Genomic DNA, 22,717 nt, shown 5'->3' with positions numbered 1-22,717 from the left:
CACTAAGGTGAGCTCACTGTAGATAGACCGACTATAAGTTAGTGTTAGTATTCTACCGACTCTGCGGGCCCCGGACAGAATGTTAATCAGAAGAAAGAAATAACACTGCTTCGTTGCACCCTCCCCCCACCCCCCTCCCTCCGCATTGCTACGTCACTGCTCTGTCCCAGCTGCGAGAGAATTTTTTTTTAGATCAGCTAAAGCGCATGTCGAATTAACGTGTGCTTTTCGTGTTGACGTGCAGTATGTACTTTATGTTTGTACTAAAGTGACAGTGGGAGAGATAGACGATTCCAGAAAATAACTTGCTCATTTTGAATACCACCCACAGTGTACGGTACGTGTCCAACAGACCGACAGCTTACCATGATAAGTTTCACATACCTTCACGTAGCAGCGGAGAGATTTGGGAGTAAACGCAGGACATTGGCGGCTGCTTTAAACAGTTATTAGGAACTTCATGCCACAAAGTGTAATCCTGTACGCTGGATCGAAGAAAATTTTTTCGTTACTTTGGTTCGAACTAGTCAATTTCACCTTTTTCTTAACTGTCTAGTAAAAGTAATTACTATAACGCCAAAACAAATACTGCTCTCAATGTTATTCAACAATTAGAAAGGAATACGTGCAAACTGTACTCAGGGTTACATACATTACACACTCGTTAGTCTGAGAACATTAAATTGCCGAAACAATGGTTGATGTCAGTTCAATTAAAAATCGTTCGTAGAATTCTGAGAAACACTTATTTGACCTAAAGCGAGATATATTTGTTTTACAAATGATTACGCTTACTATTTAAATGAACACGATATTTTTTAAAGGGCTTACGTTACACAAGAAAAGAAACCACTGAACGCAATAAAAGTGTAGAGCAAATGTTAAAAAAAATGAGATTAATTTCTTTAACAAAATGATGGCAAATGGCATATTTGAGTATTGTCAAAACCGAGTTGGTGCCACGTGTCTGCTAAAGAGATGTTGAAACCGAAGATAAATGGACCATCGCGTACTAGCAAAAATTTCGTTAAACGAAAAAGTAACAAAGCATGATGACGCTACTGACATAACCTTAAAACGAAGTAAATTTTCATGTTCTGTTGACTTGAATGATTACTAGTGTGATGATGAGAAAGCTGAGTGGTGTTAAGACATGAAAAGAGATTTATTTTCTTTTTTATCTGCTTTAAATAAAACGATAAAAACATACGGTGAATTATAAAACAATCTTTCTTCTACTTGCAATAGTAACGGTAATGTGAATATAATAAAATGAGACTTTTCAAAGTGAAACTTTCTCGTTACATAAAAATTCGATGTTAAAAAAGCTGTTCTCTCTGTTTTGTCTTATTTAAATATACCGCACTGAGCAGTCTACTCCACTACCGAAGTCAACCATTACAGAAAGCTGAAGTATTTTTGTATGAAACTATTTTTAAAAAAGGGTATTAAGGCCTACAACCCATTAAATGCGCATCACAGAAATGTTGGTGGCATCGTTAAGCCTCATTGTGGGGCGCTAGTACAGTTTCATCTCGAAAGTTCACTTGTTTCGAACAGCACCGACTCGCAGGGTTTAAAATGCAGATTTCTTAAACACTTCAGTTTGTAAAACGCTTCGGCTTGCGAAATCTAGCCGCCTCCTAGCTAAGTTTCATTAATCACACGTTAGTTTCGGAGGTAAATAACAAAATCGCAGCAAATTAAATGCATTATTATTTCAGCGACAACCCAGACAGTGGTTGGCTATTACAGTATTAATGGATGTATCTGTTTTTTGCCTATGGCGCCGTTTCTGTCTACTATAACAATTTTTGAACGGCAAGCCGATCTTCTAGGAACTGTTCTAATGAATTTCCTTGTATGACTTCTACCGAGTATTTTTTGTGCGTTTGCGCCCAAGGAACGAAAGGGGTGGGGTGTCTGTGTTTAGGCTGGGCTTTAAAGCTTTATTGTATGGCACGCTCCAATCCAGCGTACGTTGTGAACCCTTTCACAACGATGTACCCTCTCTTTTTTCCCGCTTTTATTAGGGAGAGAGTTGAAAGGCAGGCGTCTCCCTGAATAAGCGAGGGGAGTGGAAGGCGGGGGCTAAGGGAACATACACAGGAGCTATTCACAATGGAAAGGGTTGACAGAACCTCCGCCAATACGCACTGCATTGTGTGCTAAAAAAGCGACTCTGCAAGTGTGCTAAAAAAGCGACTCTGCAAGCGCTGTTTCCAACCACCTTTTAAAGAGAAACAATGATGTACGGATTCCAAACTGGCAGAGAAGTTTTTGTGCGCTTATTTTAAATATAGCTTATACCCTTTGACTTACATGGCTTCAAAATATTACCCAGTGCATTGGTATCCAGTGTGATTTATTTTAGTCTGATGCTCCCTAGTAAGTTTGGGTTGCTGTATAATTTTATGTAGCCATATAGCCTATTTGATTTTACATCTTTTGTAAATGTACAACCTCATTTCATTTGAGGTAATGTTTTCAGCACACTAACAAATGTCACAGAGAAAGTAACAGCAGTTTAGCATGCTTAGTGGCACATTTTTGTAGATAAATGAGAATAAAATACTCTAATTGACATAACAATAATATGGTTATTTCCAGTTTGATTAATAATACTATTTTCAATAATAGGCCATGCATAGTTTTATGGGAGTAGACACACCCCTTTCAGATAAATCACTCTTCAATAGAACTGCAGTGAGAGAGATCCCCTCCACTGCTCTGAGTCTCACACCAACCCTTTCAGAGTACGAGGGGTGGAAATGTTAAACAGAGGGGCCCGGAAAAATGAAATGGCTGGTAGTGGGAACTTTTTTAGTAGTGGGATTATGGACAGTCTTTTGTGCTAACCCCTTCCATTGCAGAAAGGGTTGCACCATGGAGGAGCTCATAAATGACTGCTAAAAGACGAGGGACCCCAGGCGCACAATGATTGGCTGAACGAGAGGAGCACACCCTCCGCATTTGAGCAAGCGCAGAGATGCTGCACTCTGTAGCCAATCAGATGGGAGCACAGCTCCGTCACCAGTTGCCGCTGTGCCTTGGAGCAGTCAACATCGGTACAATTTCACTGGTGGGTGTGTTCACTTAATGCTGTGTTGTTTGTGAGTGAAATGTCATAGTCTAACTTGGATTACTCATGCTTGACAGGTAAGTTTCTCAGATATGTTACCTTGTTTCTCCATATGCTTTCTTCACTGTTATCTAATGTTTAGTTTCTTTACGTATTTGTTTCTTTCAAAATCAGGTAATTTGAAATGGTGAAGTATTTGGAAAATAGTTGTGCAGGTTTGATAAACTTATGTGTGTGATAATTTTACGTATTGTGTGAGTTTTAAATGCAGCGCAAAACCAAGTGCAACAAAATTAAAGCACACATTGTGTATATGACTTATAATGAAGCACACAGGTAATTTTTAAGTGCAGAAACAGAGAGTAATGTTAATGTTACAAAACAAAATATGAGGATAGGAAAAGTGTTTTCTCTACCACTTTGAGAAATAACATTTCTCACTGAGTAACACCTCTCCTAGATGCATCAGATATTGGTTATATTTTTGATTGCTATTGTCACTTAAACAGCATGCACTACCTAAATACTTTTCTTGAACATTAAAACATATTACTTGCCATAGTGTTTCAGTGTAAAGTTGCAAATTAGTTATTAAGTGTAGGCCTCTTTGTAATGCCACACAGATAAAACTAGACATGAGCTGTACAGTAGGACCTAAATGTGTGATACTGATTACATCTCCTTGACAATTTCATAACAAAACATGATTATGTGCTAATGAGAGTGTTTGAGGTGGCACCAGGAGCATTTTTCTCTTTCTCACATTCTGTATGTTTTATTTCCTAATCTGCCCCGGCAGCAAATATATGTTAAAAGTGAAAATGTCATTCTCTAACTAATAAACTAAAACCACACAATATAGAGATATGTATTTAGTGATATAGATAAATCAACAGGCAGTTTTATCAGATTGTAATAGCTAAGTAAAGTCTATAGAGAGTTATCTTGTCACAGAGGCAATTGATAATAAAAGTAAAAATGAAAAACACAGTGATGAAAGCACACATTACAATGCTTATGTATGATGAAGTATTGGTTGATGGGCAGGCACAGTGCACAGAACACTCCATCTTACAAGTGAGCAATAGTATGTCCTCAAACAGTGTGCATTTCCCAAGCAGTACGTTATGTTACTATATCCCACTCAGCAAATGTCATCTAATCATCTAATATTTTTAAAGAACTTTGTGTTTTATTGTCTCACAAAAATACAACTGCAGTCATACTTTTTTCTAAACACTATCTGTCAGTTTTTTGTATTTATTTGTTAATAATGTTTGTTATTGAATTGGTTAATTAGTGTCATATTTCATATGGCAGAAGCATAATATACATCATAATGGCATGCAATGTGTTACCAGAAGTAACTGAACAGATGTGTAAATGATTAAATATTGACCACTTGCAAACAGGTATGCAGAAATTACTGAGAATAGTTTTTGTAGTTAATGGAGAAGAGTAGAAATTCTTATAGTTAATGGAGAAGAGTAGAAGTTCTTATAGTTAATGGAGAAGAGTTTTTTTCTAGTATTCAGTTTATACACTTTGTAGCTTATTTAAAAGATGATTCAGTTCTAAAATATGAATTATAGCTGAGTATTCAGCTCCCCGGAGAGGTGCTTCAGCATTCAGCTTATACACTTTATAGCTTATTTAAAAGATGATTCAGTTCTAAAATATGAATTATAGCTGAGTATTCAGCTCCCCAGAGAGGTGCCTTCAACACAGTTGTGAACGAACCATGTGTATCCTTCTCACTGTACTCATACAGCAACAAAAAATCTCTGTCCAATTTATGAACTTACCAGGATATGATATCACAAGTCATAAATTAATGGAGCAGCAAAATCTGTCAACTTAAGGATTGTTTATCTTCAGAACTGGAAATGATGTGAAGTTTGTGAACTATTTTTCTTTTCCTCTTTTTAAAAGTCTGACATACCCCTGAACTGCTATTTTGATAATCTCTTAAAATGTTTGTTGTGCACCTTCCATTCATGGATATGTAATAGCTCTCAAATGCAAATAGCTAGCTACATATATTTGAGCTACATCTTAATCAAGTTGCTGCTGAATTCTTTTGCAAATCAAGAAGGCAAATGAATTCTCAGTGTTCATTTAAGTGACTTTCAGTTTTTGCTCTCTTACTTAAGTGTACATTTTATATTTGCTTGTATGTTGTTATGCCTGTCACTGCATGGAAAAAGCGAGATCACATAACTCGGTTTTTAAGCACATGGAGCAGTTCAACTGTGTTGTGTAATATACCGTATTATAAAAAGCTTGGTGCGTTCCTATTGTAATTATATTTTGTTTTGGCATCTTTTTTCTTACTATTTATTTGCCTATCATTTTATGCTCTGTCAGTGGCAAGTTACTGTGTTGGATGGACAATAATTAACATTCAAAACAATTTGTGATGATGTGGAACAAAGGTTTTTCCGAAGCTGTAAAGAGTTTGTTTGATACATTTGTGTGTATGAGCTAGTTTGAGTTTATCAGCTTAAGTATGTTGGCACAAAAGATTTTGCTAGTTTCTGGGGAAAAATTGTTAACTTAGTTGACATACTTTAGTTTGGTTTAATGGCATTTCACTGTCATTAGGTAAGTCATTGAATATTTTTATAGAAGTTTCATTTATCCTCTTGAAGTACTGTAGAGTAATGAAGAACATTTTTTCGTAGGCTAGTGCAGTTTTCTGGACACATGTTCTTTTAATTATTGATACCCCGAAGCGATCATGGACAATCGCATCAGCTCATTAGAGATGGGGTAAGCCGTTCTTTTAATTATTGATACCCCGAAGCGATCATGGACAATCACATCAGCTCATTAGAGATGGGGTAAGCCATCATAATAAATGTGAAATTGAGGGAGGCTCATCATATTAAGTCACCAGAGGTGGGATAATTCACCATGAAGTAAATGCATAACTGAGGGAGATATCAAACATTGTTTCAACTGTTTATCAATGATCTGTGTAATCTTGTTGAAGTGAATGTCTGCTTTTTGCATATAGCAAGTGATGGAGGACTTGTGATCACAGCATTTACATGAATAAGATAACCTGTACAAAATTAGGTGGCTTGCAAACCAATATGATTGATGAATCTGGGAATATATTGCAACCTCCTACATATTGCTCCCATAGGGGCCACAGGATAGGATTAGACTAATAGCACTGTACACAGAGGCATTTAACCAACCATTCATATTGTGCTCCATTTGTGAATGGGACAGGAAGAAACCTTCATAATTTAACGGTGGGAAGTACCCTGTGCCATTCACTTCACAGTAGTTTGCAGAGTGTGGATGTAGATGTAGACGACCTGGTCCCGCTCCTACCTCTTGCAATATACAGGCAGGAAACTCTTATATTCTATTGGCTTGAAAATATTTAATATTATACAGTTCCCATTAACCCACTTTCTGTGATTCTTAAACTGAGCAGAAGGCATCACTGAGAACTACATGAAATGATAATGATTTTAAAAAATTGTAAGAGCTGTATGAAATATTTCTGACTGAAACAATGTAATAACATATGTAGACTATAACTTACCGTGAAATAAAATTATAATCAGGAGTAGATAAAAAGCTAATTATATGTGGAATTGTGTTGACACCCAAGACTCAAATTCTTTCATTCATTAAGTGCTTTCTAAATATTCTTCTGAATAACTTGCGAGGAATTGAGTGCATGCATTGTATATGCAAGTCTATATAATATTTGTGTCTTTTATTCACATGTAAATTGACAGTTTGTGTCCAGAAACCATGCAACTGAAGAATTATTTTCTTGCAACATTGCTCTGAACTAGTGAATTTTTGATAAGAGATGAATAATGTTATAGCAGTGGCCAGTAATGATACCTTTGGGAGCAGCAAACTTAAGCAACGTATTTTAATATAGAGTCCATTAGTTAACATTTGTGAAGAAAGATTTTTGTTTCTAATTTTTGGGGTCTAGAATAGAGACAACTTCCACTTCTTTATAAATTCACCTCCTGTGTAAGGTTTCTTTGCATTTACTAAATCAAAAATCAATATGAAGCCATCTATGGTTGTTAAATCTGCTCCTTTTGTGAACATGGACATAACTCTACTCTTGTGTTGAAGTTTTTCCTTTGGTAATGTCCGTTTGGTTTTCCTCAGTTGAGTACCAACAGGAAATTCTATTGTGAAACCTTTGTGATTAGTGGTGTGATGGCGTTTTAAATTACTTGCCTTCCTATGTGACAATATCATTTGACACAAGAGACACTGGTTTGTCTTTTCTCTGTACAAAAACAAATTCTTCTCATCAATCTTTGCTAAACACTACAGTCTCTTCCCCATATTTATGCTTCTTAGACAACATTGTAACAGTAAGGGCACCAGTAGTAATCATAGTTTCATGTAAACAGTGTTTCTGCATGGGTATGATAGTCATCTTGCTTGCTGTGGTAGTGACTGAATGATTGCTAACTGCCGTATACAGCATTATCTATGCAACAGCAAGCTTGCACATTTACAGCACTGCTGAGATAAGAGCAACAGCCACATACAACTCATGAGCCATGTTGTGGCCATCGCTGCTCTATTACAACATCTGACAGTGTTGCCAGCTTTTGCAAATATTCCCTCAGTTGGGTAAGAAATCACAACTCTCAAGTAATATCTTGCTAAAACACAGAGTATCAGGCACTTGTGCTTGAGATTTTCCAGTACCTCTAATGAATACACTTTATGATAAACAGTGACAGCTGTTGACAAACAGAGGGAGATGTCCTCTGAGTCAAGGTTCACAACACTTTCTTGGTTGTGTTCAGTGGCTGCAACATATGTAATAGTTAAAATATGTAATGAATCTTCATTTTGTTAAGTTTATTTTACAGTACACGTTCAAAACAATACCCATTGCAAGTGTGTAGGAACAGAATTACAAATGCCTAATATTCTGGGGAAATACATGATACTGATGTGTGACTGTTGGTATTATTTCTGTTAAATATCAATGTTTCTGATATATCACTGTTGTCTCTCATCTCCAACACAGTTAGATGTTGTGTATTGTCCTTGACTGCTGTTCTACCACCCACAATCCTTAGTAAATGATTCCAAAGAGGCAATAACAATAATAATAATAATAATAGTAATAATAACAATAATAATAGTAATAGTAATAGCAATAATGATGGTGTGATTCTTCAAGCTTTCCCGGAAGATATGTTGTAAATCGTCTTCACGGGATTGCCACCAAATCACTTGCAAATTCTACACTATTTCCTTGCAGCAACAATATCTTCAGGTGGTTCAACTTTGCTTGTGGCTAGATTACAGATGCATGACAGAAACACTTGATTCTGGCAGTTGTACCTAGCCACAAGCAAGGTTGAATCACCTGAAGATGTTGGACAGTTGCTCCAAGGAAATATTGTGGAATTTGCACAACGTGATCTGGTGGCAAACCCGTGAAGACTATTTGCAATAATGATAATGTTAATAATAATGATAACAATGATAATAATGCTATATGGCTCAATGACCTGGTGAAAATCTTTCAGTTTGATACCACTCTGATAACTTGTGTGTTCCTAACCCACTCCAGTAATCCTACCATGGAAGGGGACCTAATAATAAATAATAATAATAATAATACCTTATTTAACATCGAATGACTCATTGCATTTGTATAAAAACAGGTTACAATTCTTGATACATAGCGCAATAATACATTCTTCTGAATATGTCATTGATTAACAATATGTTTAAGTTACATATAAAATGGTTTGCTTAACACCATTTACATAGTTTTCTGAGCGTTTCATATGCTGCATTTAAGTATGGTATTCTAATGTGTAAAATGGATTTTGTAACAGGAATTTCCTTAGCTGAAATTAAGGCTTAATTTTGCCTAGGGTCACAACTTTACTGGGCAGTGTATTGGCTGACTTTAAACCTACATATTGTGGGCCCTTTTCATAGAGTGCTGTTCTGTGGCTGCTGATGTAAAAATTTTCTTTATTTCTGGCATTGTACTGATACAGATTGGAACAAATGTTGGGCTGCAGTCTTTTAACAAGTAATACGGCTTTTAGAATGTACTGGAATCTGAACCATGTGTTGTTCCTGGTGAACCTTTGCATAATTGGGAATTAGAGGCTATAGCATACCTAGCAAAAGAAGACTCCTGACAGTTTTCAACTGTGAAGTGCAAATGGCTGCAGGTGAAAAAAGTAGTTACAGCTGTGATAACAGTGAGGCGTTGCCATAGAGATGTATACAAAATCACGTTACATGATTGGTTGAGGTGTACACCCACAGCAGCCACACCAAGTCCACTGCAGCTGTCGGGGATCTCCTTTCGCCAACTCTACTAAGCTAAAGGCAAACTCAAATATTCCATGGGGTATTTGATTCTGTGACATTTCAGTATGCAGCCATGTGCTTTACCACTAAATCGCCAGGACCAACATTATGAAGTGCTCATGTCATCTACAGGAACTCATCATATTATTTGAGAAAGTAGTGAATTGAGAAAGTCAGATATATTTTCATTTTCATTCATTACCAGTGTCTCTGACTCATATTAGATGCTCTGTGGATATGATACCTCTTTCAGTGCCTTAGCTGCCAATTTTCCATTTCACCTTGTTATTTTTATCATTTTTATCGTCATCATTATCAACAACTACATCATGGTCATGATGATCATCATCATCATTAAAAGCCTCAAAGAATTCAAAATGTTAGAAAAGCTTTTTCTGTAGGCATGTTGCCGGTTAATTACATTTCTTACAGAGTTAATACTCATGTGATGTTGTGTTAGAACACACTGATTATTTAGTTGCTAAAGAACTCTTAGATCATAGTTTCAGAAGGTTGCCTGAGACTGCAGTCATGTGAGTTGCATTTGCATGTGCGTGCGGGCGCGTGCGTGTGTGTGTGTGTGTGTGTGTGTGTGTGTGTGTGTGTGTGTGTGTGTGTGTGTCTGTCGTCCATTTTTAATGAAGGCCTTACTGGCTAAGCGCTTTATTTGTGGCAGTCTTTTTGTTGTGCCTTTCTGTGACTCAGCATCTCCACTATATGATGAGTAGCAACTTTCGTTTTCATAATATTGTTTCAGAAGTTAACTAATTTATAAGTTTGAGCCACTTTATTTTGTCTTTCTGGATTATTTTTAGTGAATTTTTCAAATGAAGTAATGCTAATGTGTCAACAGTTGGTTGATCATCTACCATTTCATATATACTTATTTATCCCAACCCTCTATTAGAAGAGGATAGTTATCTATTAGCTTGACAACCTTGAAAACTATGGATTCAGTGCTAATATTTTTTCAAAATTTTATTCACCCTCTACCCGCCTCTAGCACAATGACTATGAATGTTAGTGATGTCCTATCCCAACTTTACTTGTTTATTTTTGTCCAGGTATGGAGTCACACATGTACCAAGTTTTGTTGAAATGGCTCCAGGAATTCCACAACTATGCTTATTTTTAAATGTGCCCCCCCCCCCCCCTCCAATTCCATAAAGAGAAGCAAAAATGTTCTAGTCATTTTGGATCTGCAAATGAGCAAATATATGATTACAAGCCGTCTCTGACTTCAGTACTGTATAGTATGTTGTCCTATTTAGTGCAAATGTACATCAGATGTAAACTTTTCAATTGAATCCCCATCTGAGTTGCATCAAATATCTCCTTTGGCCAACCTTATCAAGAAGTACAGTCCTACTTCACTACATTACATGACATACAGTATTTCACTATCACTCGCACCTCGCATTCATATGCAATACTGCACTCATCTCTGTAATGAATTATGAATTTGTGCAAACACACATGCATGCACACACACACACACACACACACACATACACACATACACACACACGTCTCTGTAATGAGTTATAAATTTGTGCAAAAACACACACACGTTTCAAGAAAAAAAGTGCTATCTTCAAACCTTATGATACATGTGAAATTTGACTATACATAGAATCTTTATCTACCATATCTCCTTGGGTGTCTGCAAAAATTTTTCCAAGAGGGGTGATGTTAAAAACTTACTGGTCACGATATAACTAATTTGGTGAGTTTGAAAGCATGTTGTTCCCCAAAAACGTATTTATCAAGAAGTACACAAAATTTATTGTATCTTAAAAGGTTGATGGCTATTTACTTTGTACATTTTAGAGGTAGATGACTTTGGTACCTAAAGAGTATGCAGTGTATGCAAAGTACATCTTTTTATCTTATTAATATGTATAGGGATGCCACACTTTTGATTCAATGATCTGAACTTATATACTCATATAATTAAATCCACGGTATCCAAATATTTATGAAATAAAGCCAGAAAATATCCACAAAAATAATTTATTCATACTTGCATAATGATACATTGAAACCGAACATTAAAAATCTGAAATAGGTAAAAAAGGACAGACATATTTTCTTTTGCTGGCTATGCTATAGCCTTCAATTCCCAATGATATGAAGGTTCGCCAGGAACAACCCATGTTTCAGATTCCAGTACATTCTAAAAGCTGTCTTACTTGTTAAAAGACTGCAGCCCAACATTTGTTCCAATTTGTATCAGTACAATACCAGAAATAAAGAATTTTTTATATGCACAATTAAATTTGTGAATATTGTTATTCTCATTTGGTATCATGAAACTTATCCTCTACTAGAGGTTATTAACTTTGTACAAAACATATATATATTTCACAGAGAACAGATTTCAGGCCTACAGACATAGATGTGAAGCCCCATAGGCAACTATAAGAAAACAATATATTGCACCAGACATGATATACTGTGGGAATTCAAAGAAGATAGCACAGCGAAATGAAAAATATTGCCACCATTGATAATTTTACAAATTATCTGATTCATTGTTTTCTGATATTTGTGTGTGTTATCTTATATTAATTTCCCATGTGTTATACACTAAAGCACCAAAGAAAATGGTATAGGCATGTGTATTCAAATACAGAGATATGTAAACAGGAAGAATGTGGCACTGCAGTCAGCAATTGCTATATAAGACAACAAGTGTCTGGCACAGTTGTTAGATCAGTTACTGTTGCTACAATGGCAGGTTATCAAGGTTTAAGTGAGTTTGAATGTGGTGTTATAGTCAGCGCACAAGGGATGGGACACAGCACCTCCAAGGTAGCAATGAAGTAGGGATTTTCCTGTATGAACATTTCACAAGTGTACTGCGAATATCAGGAATCTCGTAAAGCATCAAATCTCCGACATCACTGCAATCAGAAAAGGATCCTGCAAGAGGGAGACCAGTGATGACTGAAGAGAATTGTTCAACATGGCAGAAGGGCAACCCTTCTGCAAATTACTGCAGATTTCAATGCTGGGCCATCAACAAGTGAGAGTGTGCGAACCATTCAATGAAACATCATCAATATGGGCTTTCGGAGACAAAGGCCCTTTTATGTACCCTTGATTACTGCACAACACTAAGCTTTACTTCTCGACTGGGCCTGTCAGCACCATCATAGGACTGTTGATGACTGAAAACATGTTGCCTGGTCGGAGGAGTCTCATTTCAGATTGTATTGAGCAGATGGACATGTAGGGTCATGGAGACAACTTCATGATACTATGGACCTTGCATGTCAGCAGGGGACTGTTCAAACTGGTGGAGGCTCTATAATGGTGTGGGGCATAGCAGTTGGAGTGATATGGAACCCCTGATATGTCCAGATATGACTCTGACAGGTGACATGTACGTAAGCATCCTGTCTGATCACCAGCATCCGTGCATGTCCATTGTACATTTTGACAGATGTGGGCAATTCAAACAAGACAATGCGACACCCCACGTTCCCAGAATTTCTACAGAGTGGCTCCAGGAACACTTTTCTGAGATTAAACACTTCCACTGACCACCAACTCACCAGACATAGACATTATTGTGCATATCCGGGATGCCTAACTACGTTCTGTTCAGAAGAGATCTCCACCCCCTCATACTCTTACAGATTTATGGATAGCCCTGCAGGATTCATGGTGTCAGTTCTCTCCTGCGCTACTTCAGACATTAGTTGAGGCCATGCCATGTTGTGTTGTTGTGCACATGCTTGCGGAGGCCCTACGCAATATTAGCCAGGTGTACCAGTTTCTTTGGCTCTTCAATATAACTACTAATTTCCTTCAGTTTACTCTAAGCCTGGTTCAGTTCATTCCTACCATTATTTTGCAGGTATCTGTTGTTTTTTATTACTCATTTTTATGTTTTTACACACAGGTTAAGCTTTATTTTATAGATAAGGTTTTTACAGACAGCTAAACCTTTATTTTATAGAGAAGGGGCAGGGGCAGTGGAGGAAGGGGGGGGGGGAGACGGGACAGAATTGGACTCTTTGCCTTTGCAAATCAGGTACAATGAGGAAAAATGTCTAGCCTGTCATTTACACAACTACACTTCTAGCCTTTGAAATTTAAACCCCATGAAGACAGCATGCAACATGCAGACATCCTGCTTGTGTCTGTATATGTGTGGATGGATATGTGTGTGTGTGCGAGTGTATACCCGTCCTTTTTTCCCCCTAAGGTAAGTCTTTCCGCTCCCGGGATTGGAATGACTCCTTACCCTCTCCCTTAAAACCCACATCCTTTCGTCTTTCCCTCTCCTTCCCTCTTTCCTGACGAAGCAACCGTTGGTTGCGAAAGCTTGAATTTTGTGTGATGTTTGTGTTTGTTTGTGTGTCTATCAACCTGCCAGCGCTTTCGTTTGGTAAGTCACATCATTTTTGTTTTTAGGTACAATATATTAGGATATACAAATGGTTAGCATTTCAACACAACACAAAAAATAGGAGTGCACCACCTACAATCAGAATATAGAGAAATATTATATCTCATGTAAGAAGGAGAGGGCACCTGCCAGATCATGCTCTTATCAAACTGTCATTTATCATTCCATTGCTGCTCATGTTGGTTGAGATCCTGTGACTGTCCTGCAGATATGGGGCCGATGGATTCTTGAAGACCATACTCAATGCCCTGGAGGATCTCAGTAGTCCTGCATGACTAATGCCCAAGAGGAAAGACACATTGTGCCATCTGCCATACTAAATCATACAGCCACATACATATCTTGAATCAGGGAGTGGGCTTGCTTCCAACAAGACAAGTATCCATACAGACATAGCGACAATGTCTGGAGCACCATGGACTGTCAGCATGGTGAACATTGCTGCATAACACAGTGGCAGGAAGAGGTGTGATGGCAGTGGTCTTTCCAAGCAATGGACACAGTAGTGGCACTACATCATCTTTTCAGGCAAGTGCCTGTTCTGCACAAGTGTCAAGGTTCTGAGGATGATGAATACTGCAAGATTACATTTTCCTCCACCAAATGGGCCAAGCAACTGACATGATTGGGGTGACAATGTGTGCACAACATGATCACCACTGATTTGCATAGTGAGTTATTTGGGCAACAGGTATCACATTTCTGACTGTTACAGCTGATGGCTGTTGCCTGTCTTTGATGACTGTGTGACATTATTTCTCAACAAGATAATGCAAGACTGCACATTCCCCATGTTGTCTTGAACCAACCCTATGCAAATGGCATTCCACTGTTGCCCTGGTCAGCATGTTCTCCAGAGTTCTCACCTCCTGAAAACATCTGATCATGGGTTGTTGAGGGACTGCATACTCCCACTTGCCAACCACTACAATTTATGAATTCTGGCACAGAATAAAATAACCTTAGCTGTCATCTAATATCAGTTTGACCCGATACCCAGTCAGGTAAGATCCATGGTTTCTGCCAGAGGTGATAGCTCTATGCACCAGAATTTGCACTTTGTACACCCTCAAATGTGTTGCAGCTTTAACTGCCAGGAATGCACTTCAATGACAAGCACATAGCCTCATCAAGTTTGTTCGCATTGTGTACTTTTATTTTGCTGCTGCATTTCCTTGCTGTTTCTTGTGAATTTACACTTCCCATTTCATTCCTGCAATTCTTGTGTACCAAAGAACCAAATTTTGCATGCACTCATACCTGTTATGTATTTGGGTATCACAATGATTGTTGCTGCGTTAGACTGAAAAGAACAGAAAACAACTTGCAGTACTATAAATATATTTTTATGTTTAAGTAAAGATGAGAACAAACAATTGGAATGTAAATATGCTTTATACAGCACAGAATGAATTGGAAAGAATAGCAGCTTATACATTATTTAATTTCATTTTTGCAATTCCTATGTAAACTTCAGGATATTAATAGTAACCTCAGACTTTTTGGGCATGATGCAGTTATCTATACTGAAGTACTATATCTAAAAGCTGCACAAATATTCAGCGGTCTCTTGGTAAGATTTCAAAGAGGTGCATAGACTGGCAGCTTGTTTTAAATGGTCAGAAATGTAAGATTTACTATGTCGAAAAATGTGCAAATGTTCTTTCCTGTGATTACAATATCAATAAGTCAGAGAGGATTCATTTTCCTTGAAATATACAATTGTAATTTAGCAGTATAAAACTTCCAAGTTATTGGGAGCTCCATTGCAGGCACACTACGGAGGTACTTACGAAAATAGTGTCCTGGGCTGGAAATACATCCAGTGTGTGCTTGGGACATCTGCAGGGTGTGTGTGTGGGTGGAGGGGGGGGGGAGTGGGGTGGGGGGGGGGGGGGTGCCTCATCTGAACTATGGAGGAGGCCATTCTTGTGGCTATATTTGAAGAAAGCATTTTACACAGGTCCCCACTGCAGACTGTTAATGAAGCTCTGAGTGTATGGAATAGTTTCTCAGATATGTGACTGGCTGGAAGACTTTTTGAGTAACAGAATAGAGTATGTTGTTCTGGATTGCGAGTTATCATCAGAGACAAGGGTATCGTCAGGAGTGCCCCAGAAAAGCGTTGTCTTGTGATACTGTAGTGTAAGGGAAACTGTTATTGAGTGACTGTAAGGTGATGCAGCATGACTTAATTTATATTAGGTATTATGAATGGCAGCTGGCTCTAAACGCAAGAAATAATAGTTAATTCAAATAAGTAGGAAAAACCATCCTTTGATATTTGAATACAATATTAGTTGTGCACTGCTTAACAGAGTCATGCCAAGTAAGTATCTAGGTGTAATATTCTGAAGTGATATGAAGTGGAGCGAGCATGTAAGGCTGGTGGTATGGAACGCAAGTGATTGACTTTAGTTTATTGGGAGAATTCTAGCTCAACTATAAAGCAGACAACATATGGAATACTACTGCAACTCATTCTTGAGTACTGCTTGAGTGTTGGGTATCACCACCAGGTGGAATTAACCAAAGATGTTGAAGCAATTCAGAAGCATGCTGCTAGATTTGTTCCCTGTAGGTTCAGTCCCACACAAATATTACAGAAATGCTTCATGTTGGAATCCCTGGAGGGAAGACGACATTCTTTTCATGAAATACTACTGAAAAAGTGTAAGGTATTCACATTTGCAACTAATTGTAGAATGATTCTACTTCCACCAATGCGCGGTTTGCATGTGAACCAGTATAACAAGATAAGAGAAAATAAGGCTTGAATGGTGACATATAGGCTGTTGTTTTTTCTCTCGCTCCATTTGCAAGTGGAACAGGGAAGGGAATGGCTAGTAGTGATACAGGATACCTTCTACAGAACACAATGACTGAATGGTATCAGTCAACTCATACAAATACTTGCGATAAAAATTTGTGCTGATATGAAATGGAACGATTACACAGACCTACTTGTAGGCAAAGTAAGTGGTAGAATTCAGTTTGACAGTAGAGTACTGGGGAAATGCTATCATTCTGCACAGGAGAGTGCTTGCAAAACAGTCACGTGACCCATCCTAGAATATGAGGGGAACCTATACCAAATACGACTGTAAGGGAATATTGAACATATACAAATAATGGCAGTGTGTATGGTTAACAGATTCATTTGACCCATAGGATAGGATCGGAAAGATGCTGAAAAACCTGAACCGACAGATGATCGAAGATAGAGACATACTATCCTCCGAAAGTCTACTTACAGGGTTTCAAGAACCAGTATTAAGTGAGGAATCTAGGACTGTACTACCCCCTATGCACCATTCCCAGAAGATCCACAAATTCAAGATTAGACTAGTTACAGTGTGCACAGGGGCATTTGAGCAGCTGTTTTTCAGAAGTGCCATGTGTGATTGGAATGGGGTGAAACCCTAAAAGAAGGTACAGTGCGAAGTACACTTTACCAAGTACTTAACAAACACACACACACACACACACACACACACACACACACACACACACACACACACACACCCTGCTTCATTTGTGACAGAAGGACAGCTGTCTTGGTCCAGCCACTGGCCAATTTAGGTAGTGCTGAAATGCTGCTTATACATTTGACATAGCCTAAATCAGCCATGGACTGGAGCAGTACTGTCACTCTTCTTCCACAAATGAAGCAGTGCATGGCTTTTACAGAGGCAGGCTTACATCACTGTGCTATCTGAATGATCTTTTTCATTGGAGACTTAACCATTATGAAGTATGCATACTTTGGATATTTTCACTCCATTGTGTGTTATGGAATTATCTTCTGAGAATATTTGGCCTTGACAAAGCAAATTTTAGTGGCCCAAAGAAAGGATATGTGAATTATGTTAGAGTACCTCCCAGGATGCTATAACCTTTTCAGAAAGCCTCAAATAATGACCACTGCGTCCCAGTACATATATTCAGTTATATATTGTACAGGCAAGAACCCTGTTCTGTATGACTGTAATAGAAACCACCTTAGCTATGATACAAGAGGGAAAGAAAATTTCTGTTATGACCTTAAGAATCTGACAGCAGTGCCAAGAGATGCAAAATTGTCTGCCACCAAATTTTTTAACTCTCTCCTGGAGCAAACAGGGTGTTTAAGAGATAATGAATATCAATTTAAAGCCAAATTAAAACAAAAATTGATAGGTGTGTACATTTACTTGTTAGAAGAGTTTTATGCACAAAAATAGGAACATATATTTAGAAAAAACTAAATAATTGACTTTGATAAATTATTGAACTAGAATATATGAATTACTTTATTTCTTATCACATGATTGTCTTTTACAGATGTACAATGTCTTTATTTTTTGCAATAATATACTTTGAAACCTTGTAACATCTTCAGTAAATGGTTTTTTGGGTAACTCCTTGTGGATATGCATTTAAAATTGTAGTACTGCTATCTGTTTTTGTAATAACTGAAAAAAAAACTGCTGTGATATGTACATTGTCTAGTTTTTTCAAGAGAACAGATAAATTCAAGTACGGTATCTTGGTGAATGCATCCAACCAAATGTGCTTCATAAAAAAGTAAACAAAGGACTAGCCAGAAACATACAAGTAACATACAGGGTGGAATGGAATGGACATACTGGTAACATAAGAACACTTTTGAATAATGCAGGGATTATGCACTTCAATACGATTCTTAAGCACTTTACATTTTACTGTTCTGTGTGCTTGATACTGAATAAGAAAGGAGAAATGGAAAACTGAGAAGAAGGAAAGAAAAATTTTAAGGAAGATCCTCAGGGCACAAAAAAGAAGTGATGGTACAACGAAGAAGAGGAAAAGTGAAGATCTGTACGAACAAGTGGAGAAGATCACAGACACTATACACATGAGAAGGCTGAAGTTTTATGAGCACTTCTTCAGAATGAATGAATGAGGACTGACAAATAAAAAGGACACGGAGGAAGTTGGGATGGTTAGAAAAAGAATTGTAATAAAGAAGTATTTCAAATTAGGGGTTGACAAATTCACAGGGTTCCAGTAAAAGCAAAGTCCAGACTAAAACAGAAAGCTGTTGTGTGTGGTCCACAGTAAGGCTGAAGTCAAAAAAAAAAAAAAAATAGGGGAAAAAGATAATGTACAAATAATGTAGTGTTATTTATTCTGCATTCTTCCACCTGCATGAGGATCATTTATCAGTTTTGATATCTGTGTCTAAAATGTGTGCAAAGCATGACAACATGGATGCCCCATTGTTTGTTCAGTTTGTCAAACCTCGTATTCAAGATGAGATTCTCTATCTTGTTTGTATGTCATGTACTCAGTTTAACATAGGAGATCAAGCGTCCTGTTTCTTCTGCTATCACATGAAGCTTTTCTAGCATTATTAGAGCTCCTGCTTCTTCTTTAACATTGCCTAGTTACACAAAATCACCAGTGAACACAAGATAGTCTATTTTCAAAACCTGCTTATTTGGACCCAGACAGTTTTCTTCTACTCCTTCTTCTTTCATGGCTTCCTTCTCTCTCTCTCTCTCTCTCTCTCTCTCTCTTTTTTTTTTTTTTTTTTTTTTTTTTTTTTTTTTGTGGGTGGCTGGCAGTCCATCTTGATCTCAATCGGCTCTGAAATTCCCACATGAAATTTTAATTTGGAGATGATTTGTATCAGCATTTGATTTATAACTACTTTAGTTTTCCCATCTAGTCCAAATTCTTTCATTTCTTCCAGGCTCTTAACCTCTTATCTAGGCCATCATCATATTTTATTCCACCATCTGTGTTGGGTATGTCTGTAGTATCATATATCGATACCACCTTACTGGCGTGCCAAGGTGATAACGGATGGGGAAGTTTTTGATTGATGCTGACAGCAGTCATGTGGGACCTGGCAGACCCAGTGGTGCACGCCCACTGAGCCATGCCTTCATATGACAAGCGCCCTCTGCTGCCACAATATAGGATGGCCGGTGGCAGCCACAAAGCCCACTTGCACTTGGAGCCACATGATGATACACAGATGCCGCCTTGTTGGCACTGATAAGCTGGACTCTGTTTCTTGCAGCAGTATTTGTAATGAGTTTTCGTATGCTTGGAGAAATATGAATCAAGTATATCTTCTGTTCACTGTGATTAACTTGTCCGCTAATCATTTCTGCTCCTGTCCAGGTTTGCTACGATGGCTGTTGCCCCACCACTGTGTGGCCCATCTCTCCTTCATTCCTCCAGGTTTTCAGATGTTTTTATTAATGATTCATTCATCCTCCCAGTTGTTCAACTTTGGTAGGTTCTCTTGCTAGACGTTCTTGCTTTGTTTGATATTTTGTGTATCAATCATCGGTCTTTTTCAAGTTCTGTTTTGGTGTCTATTCAGCTGGATGTTTAATTTCCAAAAAAGTAATATTCAAAATCACTGTTCATACTTTTACTTACTCTAAAGTTCAGTAGCTCCCTTTTGTTTCTGGTTGCTGTTCCAACATCCTATACCTACCAGTGAATTGAGGCAGGTCCATGTTATTTTTCTGCTTTGGGAGGGCTCTGAAGTGAGTAGACAAAAAATAATTTTTTGACATCTATTTTCCTTTCCTAAATGTGCATTACAGCCTCGAACTATAATTTTCACATTTTCTTTGCTGAGAGATTTCTTCACCACAAAACTGTCCCTAAAATTGGTGGCCTTCCTTTGGAGTCCTGTTCTATAGCTGAATTTACTTTGGTATACTCTAAAATCGTCTGACTCCACTTTAGTTTCATCTAGCAATCTCATTTCTTGCAATACCAAGATGTATATGTTCCTTTCTTCCAAAACTTTAGCCAGTTGTTTTAGTTTTTTCTATTTGAAGAAGTGCATTTTTATTCAACATTGCATGCAGGTGCTTTCATTGTGACAGGGTTCCAGGAAACTTTGACTCTTCCCTACATAGTGTTCCAGGCTCTCCAGAATCCAATGGCCTGCTCACGCCATCATTGGTGGTTGCTCCCGGAGTAATTTTTACCAAAGAAGTTTCTATCATGGCAATTGTTGAGAAATCAGGATATCCTGTTTTTGAAAACAGAACTGAGGTTGTAAGCCCTAGAACCCTTTTCTCTCAGGTTAGGACTTAAGTGTTTGAGAAACCATCCTCCACATACAGGGCAGTAGCCCAAATTGATCAACTGCATGTGGGAAGGGTTGGCACCTTTACTGCAATGAGGTCTTCAACATAACCTAGTAAGGATCCATCACAAGTTACTTTTAGTCAGAGCCAGGTGAACCAAGGATTTTTTAATGAGGTCCCATTCTCTGATCCCTCATCCTTTGTTTTGGTTTGTGACAGGCAGAGCTTGGCTCCCTGAAGGGTCAAGATTGGTGGAGTTCTCTGTTCCTCTTTATTACTTCATTCCTTAACCGCTCATGACCAAGAGTGGGCCATCTGCCAAATATGTCAAGAATTTGAAGAAAAAAGATTAAATATTTAACATTAATGACTAACTGCTTCTTTTTGAAAGTGTTGAAAATGTGATTGAGACCAATGACGTTTAAACTGCATGATGATATTGATAAAATGGTGAAGGTGGTAGATTATGCATTGTTCTGACTAGGAAGGATCTGCACTGGAAAGGTTGTGTGTAGGTGTATGTTATGGGGCAGCAGTTAGGCAAGTGGGCTAATTTGTGGAAGTGGATGTGTTATGGTACCACTGATCACCTTAAACGGCAGTCTATGCTAACGTTATACCTCTGCGAGGAATTTTTGAGGCATGACCGTGAGATAACAAAATGGAAATGGAACAATCAAACTGAGATTCATTTTAGACAGTCCAGCAGAGTATAAACAATAGCAACGATGGGTCTGGAGCAGCAGTTCTCTCAGCACAAAAGCAGGTTGTAACACTGCACATTAAAATCAGTCACCAGCCTAATTAGGCATTCTTGTGTCAAGCAAAATGGTAAAGCAGGACGCAGTGCTAAGGCTAACATAACCTTTCTCGACATACACACACTAAACTCTTTCCTTATATCTGTTCATACTACAACACAGTAGCCTAATCTTGTAGATTGTACTACTAACAAACAAATGCCCAATGAGATAATAAACAGTAACTCGACAAAACGTACCTTAAATGACTTAGGTATAACAGTTTATAACACCAATTACTGACACACATGAAATTAGCAGCAATACTGAACAGTATAAAACATGAAATGATTTTGAATTTAAATCAGAGGGTTTGCTAATGATCATAATCTGTACCTTCATTGCTTAGTGCAGGGTCTCTATCCCAGAGAATTAACCAACGTGCATTAGAATAAATAACACTTGGTTTGAAGCAATTAAACAGAATGCAGATCTAATTACACTGGCTCTGAAGGAGCCTTTACATTGCTTCATTAACTAACTAGCCTTATATATGATGACCCATAAACTTTCATGCTCATTAACAAAACTACACCAGTATGTATGGGAAAGTGTTCTTGTCATAATTATTAATTAAGTAAAGCACAACAAAGTATAACTCTTTAAATAACAAATGTGCTTTCATAAGCAGTCTTTTGACCTATACAAAAGTAAAACTGGTTGTGCAAATGGCAATGCAACATTAAAGTCGGAATTATATTTAAAGGGCTAAAAACCATGCCATGATGATGGTATCACCTAATGCAGCACCCGAGGCCTATAAATACTGCCCTTAAGCTCTTCTGGCCTCAAAACTCCAGGAACATGAGCCACAATGATCCGCTGCTGCTAGTGGGGTATTAACTACAGCACTACTCAGCCCAGACTCCTTACCTGTCACAAAGGACGACTTTCCACCTGCGCGCCAAACACACCTTTTTCACTCCGCCAGTCTAAAAAAATTTTTTTTTAATTTTTTTTTTATTTGGCCTTTGAATGTGTA

General features: G+C 37.8%; 1 long non-coding RNA gene across 1 annotated transcript in view; it reads left to right on the top strand.

Annotated features, from left to right (window-relative positions):
• The first annotated feature begins 208 nt into the window (after positions 1 to 208).
• LOC126416691 (uncharacterized) overlaps positions 209 to 22,717 on the top strand; it is a 398,529-nt gene continuing 376,020 nt past the window's right edge. Inside the window, exons 1-2 of the long non-coding RNA XR_007575496.1 lie at positions 209 to 337; positions 2,874 to 3,082. This is a non-coding gene — a long non-coding RNA (uncharacterized LOC126416691). The remainder of the gene's footprint in view (positions 338 to 2,873; positions 3,083 to 22,717) is intronic.

This window comes from Schistocerca serialis, chromosome 8, assembly GCF_023864345.2.
Source record: "Schistocerca serialis cubense isolate TAMUIC-IGC-003099 chromosome 8, iqSchSeri2.2, whole genome shotgun sequence".
In the NCBI taxonomy this organism is placed as follows: domain Eukaryota; kingdom Metazoa; phylum Arthropoda; class Insecta; order Orthoptera; family Acrididae; genus Schistocerca; species Schistocerca serialis.
This window is presented reverse-complemented; position numbering and strand designations above follow the sequence as displayed.